The following is a 4957-nucleotide window of genomic DNA, read 5'->3' as shown; positions in this document are numbered from 1 at the left end:
TGGCAATTTCTTTTAGGTTGGATTTGTACCTTCATCCCCGAATATCCACTACAAAAAAATGAGAATAGGCAACACTTAAGATTGCAACACTTACAGAAATGTTACTCTTAACAATCTAACGCAACAATATTTATTCGTTACCTTGAACTAAAGTAACAGAAAAAAAAGTGTTGCTCTAGACACTACTACAAAAATGATCTAAAATAACACCACATGGTATCACTTTAAAGGATAGAAACTTAATAACTTTATAAGTAATACTATTGTAACACTTTGATATTATGTAGCACTTGACTGTAATACTTTGGTATTAAGTAGCACTTGATTGTAACACTTTCATATTAAGCATCACTTTCTTGTAACACTTTGATTTTAGATAACATTAGATTTATTTATTTATTTTTTCAACAATTCATAACAATAATAAAAGAAATTAATAGCGCTTAACAATGGTTTTTACATTTTTTTTTTTACAATTAACCGCAATAGGAACAAAACTCCCCTTTCACGGCTTCCGCTTTCGTGCTCCGACTGCTTCTTATTATCTTCCTTGATTCAGCCGCCATTCCGCTGCCCCTATATCTTCCTCCCTCATCATCTTTCGGCTGCTAGTCTAGGGACACGAGCTTTCTCTCCTCCATTGTAGCGTTGGTAAGAATTTTTTTTTTAGTTCTTCATAATCATATTAATTCTTCTCTACTTCCATTTTCGATCCCTAACCTCTCTCAATATCAATCTCGAACTTTTGCTTGAAGAACCCTAAACATTGGATCTGTTTCCTTTTTGCTGAATTTGCTACTATTTTAATTATACTTGTGAATTTCAATCGAACCTGTTTACCCATACAATTTACTGAATTTCTCATTCTCAGGTAAAAGTATTCTCATTATTATTATTTTAGTTTTACAGAATTTGCCCTTTTAATTTTGCGTAATTTTTCTCTATTTTTCTATAACAATTACGTCTTACAGAATGATTTGGGTTTTATCAATTTCTCATTATTATAAGTTTACTTATGTCGTCAATATCAATTCTTTTTTTTTTTTTTTTTGTAAGTTTAGTTGATTTTTTTTTTTCATAGTTCTTCTCAATTTCATATGTAATTGAAGCTATAATTTCATTGTTTGTTATCAAGTTGTAAGCAGCACTTAAAGAACTTTCAGTAAAAAGAAATAGATCGAGAAAAATATGTTAATTAAGTATGTTTACTGCATTTTTATGATAATATATTCATGTTTTTTTTTTTTTTTTTTTTTTTACAATTTCTCATCTATATGAAACCGGTTGTCTCTTATTTGAACCAAATTTGATGGAAATAAAACATACACTCTGACATATTATCCTCCGTCACAGCTAAACATATTAGCATCTAACATATAATACCATTCAATTATGATCTTTTAAGAGAGTATTACATGTATAACTTTTGGAATCAAACTTCAATGCTATTTCACATGGGAATACTGGCCACCTTTCTAGTATTCTCTACAAATATGAAGATATTTAGGGAAAAGCATGCCTAGAATTAAATACAAACTAAGTTAGGCGACAAAGCTGATGATTAAAGAAAAGTTGTAGCACTAATATAGTGAAAAATATGCCTAAAATCAATACAAACTAATTTATGCAAAAAAAAAAATGATGATTGATGAAAAGATTTAGCACTTTATAACAATTAATATATTCAAGAAATTAAGTACCATCCTCAAACCTCAATAATGTTAAAATCAAGTTCTTTTGGTGCTTCTCTGCACCATTCATCTATGATGGGGTTGAAGTTGTAAACAGATTCAGCCCATGCTATCCACTCAAAAATTGACTTTGCATTCTTCAAGTACTACTAATAAAAGAACAATTATTACATCAAAGTCAGTGATACTTCACAGGTTGTTGGTCTTGTATTTTGTTTATGTTTCAATTTAGTTTTGCTTTGTAATGCAAAAGTCAGATAGAGAGGAAAAAGCTTTAAAAACCTCAGCTCCAATATAACTTGCTTAATACCCTCCAACAACACTAACACAATATATAATTGATATTGCCTGTGTCCAGAGTTGTTTCATGTTTTGAAGTTATGTGCTATTAGATTTAATCTCAAGATAGACTAAGGTAAACAACATATATGTGATTCTTTCAAAGTGCCTAGCTCTAGTGTACCTGTTTGTTCAAATTGGTAAAGCATGATCAAATCAGATTGTAGTTGACAACTTAACATATTCAATTTCATCTTTAAATCTTTTCACAACATTTTGCTCCTGGTTTGTTTCTTATAGCACTTGGTGCACATCATGTACTAAATAATGAGAGAGATTATAATTAGAATATATTTCTCGATTGGCAGGTTCTCATTCAACTTGGGATGTAACGGAAATCTTGCATTATACACCACAGATTTCCCCCTTTTCAACTCACTGAACACCAACTATGAGACGTTCGCTGATCAGGGATTCGGAAGCCTGGTGGTGTTCGATCAGTCTGGTTCTCTGTACCTTGCTGCCTTAACTAATTTGATGGTAACTAATTTGATGGGGTTTATGTTGTTTCATTGAATGGTTGACGTATCATTTGCTCTTTAATTTGAAGGATAATAATGCGGTTGTATCTATATTCAAGTTTATATATATATGTGAATTATATAAGCAGTAGTTTATAAGAATGTGCTTATATATCTATATTCTTGGCCTCAATACTAATCGTTAAAAACTCATGTGATACTTTTAATGATTTTCATGGATGCTTTATTTTTGGTTCTTTGATATATGATGCTTTCTCACATATATAGGATCAAATGGATCAAGATGAAGGATTGGAGTAGCAAGTAATGATGTCACAAGAAACACATTTGTGTATATTGTAGCTGCCGATGTTTGGGGAGATCGATAGATACTACGGAGTACAAGATTAACTTAGATAAACGTTTTTTTCCGAGATTGAAAAGTTCGGAGCTCTCATCTGCAATTAGTGTTGTTGTTGCTGTCACTGTTAGTGCTGAATGCTGCTATCGTTTGCTGCTATCGCTATTTGTGTCCTGCTCGCTGCTGCTGTCTACTGTTAATAATGTTGTGTGTTGTAAAAGCGCTGATTGCTATTTTGCTCTTTTTGTTTTTGAATTTGGTGGTCTAGAGACAAAGTCGGCTTTTGTTTAGTTTGGATTATTTGATTGTATATGGAATTTTTTTACAAGAAAATATGAAATTATATCAATTCAAATTATTGTTTATAGTAAATATTAATTTCACAATCGTGGTTAATTGTTGTAAATTTTAATATTATCTTTATAAATTTAAAAAAAAAAACCGCATTTTTAAAATAATAATAATAATAATAATAATAATAATAATAATAATAATAATAATAATAATAATAATAATAATAATTAGTTTGCATAGAGTGTTACATAATTTCGAATAAAGTGCTACTATATATGTCAAAAGATGATTGAAAAATGTTACTTAATAATCAACATTGTGTTTCATTAGTTCAAAAAGTGATACATAATGTCGGACAAAGTGATACTATATGATTTTAAAATGTTACTAAAGATAAGTAAGTGTCACATAAGAAATAAAAAGTAACACTTCAAAAATGATACTAATAATATAAAGGTGTTACATAAGAGGGTTTATAGTATCACTATGATAATGTTACCATACTTTACCCAAAGTCTTACAAAAGACCTTAGGGAACATGGGCGGAAGTATCACCCAATAAAGTGTTACCTATTGTCTATAATAACACTTTTACTACTTTATGTAACACTTTTTGGGTGTTACCTAAGGTTAGTTTTGTACTAGTGAGACTATATAAGACTACATTCGCTTAAAGTGTTACCTTTTTCTTGTCTAAGACAACAAACATAATAATTGTTGCATGCAAAGATAACAATAACATAACTATTGTTTGAAAAAGCATATATATATATAGTTTGGTGGAGTTGGTGGGAATCTCACCTTCTGACTTTGAGGTCACAAGTTCAAGCCTTACTAACTACTAAATGCTTGGGAGTGACAACATTTAGAAACATTTTTGAATTATTTCCTTAGATGGCAACATTTTTCATTTGTTCTCTTTGTAACAGTGTTGCCTTATGTATCATTTTACCTTGGCTTTCAATATTGTTGTCTTTGAATAAAAATGTGTTGCGTTATGAATAGACAACGGGGGCATATATTACGCCTCATAAGTGTTGCCTTGTAAATATGTGTTGCCTTAGCTACAAGGTAACACTTTTTTTATATTAGACAATGGTTTTGCACTGTTACCTTTGCTTTATTTTGTTGTAGTGATCCAATCATGGTTCCAGACCACTACGGAGTTAGCGATCTCATGGATCGTGAAGGGGTGTAACCTTCACCCCGTGAACAGTTTACAAGTTCCTAAAACTTGTTGGCAACTCTTTTTCTCTAGCTTCCTTCCCTTTGGACGCCACCATACTTAAGTGTATGATCAAAGTGGTGCGGCTCAAGTGTAGGATGCTTGAAATATTCCCTATAGTATTTGGCAACTCCGGTAGGGAGGATTTCTATTTTAATTCCTAAAATTTATTTTGGCAATAATTTAGAATGAGTGGATGAGACTCGAAAAGTTCTAAGTATTCACGTGCGTAATTTTGATTAACATTATTGGTACAAATGATAAAAAGTTCCGCATTGGATAGACCATTCGTAATGCGTAAAAAATATAGGATTTTTACACGTTGGAAATTTGGGAAATATCTTTCACAACTAGAATAGAAAAAACGCTGCGAAAACTTGAAATTTTAAGAACACAGGGGGCTGCTGAGGCATGTAGGAACTGGCGCTGATAAAAAAAATTGCCCATCGCAGTGCGATGGCTATGTCGCGATGCGATAGCAATATCGCGGTGCGACCGGGCTATCGTCTTCCGATGGTCCCTGTTGTCTCACGCTACGTTCTTCCAATACCTAGCCAGAACTCTTCCTTCTTTGACCGGTTCTATT

At 31.8% G+C, this 4957-nt stretch overlaps 1 long non-coding RNA gene across 1 annotated transcript; it reads left to right on the top strand.

Moving 5' to 3' along the window:
- Positions 1–482: 482 nt before the first annotated feature.
- On the top strand, positions 483–3201 carry LOC145626903 (uncharacterized). Its single transcript, XR_014111153.1, has 3 exons — positions 483–651; positions 2339–2510; positions 2780–3201. It is a non-coding gene; the product is annotated as an uncharacterized LOC145626903 (long non-coding RNA).
- The last annotated feature ends 1756 nt before the right edge of the window (positions 3202–4957 follow it).

This window comes from Chenopodium album, chromosome 4 (assembly GCF_948465745.1).
Source record: "Chenopodium album chromosome 4, dcCheAlbu1.1, whole genome shotgun sequence".
Taxonomy (NCBI): domain Eukaryota; kingdom Viridiplantae; phylum Streptophyta; class Magnoliopsida; order Caryophyllales; family Amaranthaceae; genus Chenopodium; species Chenopodium album.
The sequence above is the reverse complement of the archived record's forward strand: the minus strand, read 5'-3'. Positions and strand labels throughout refer to the sequence as shown.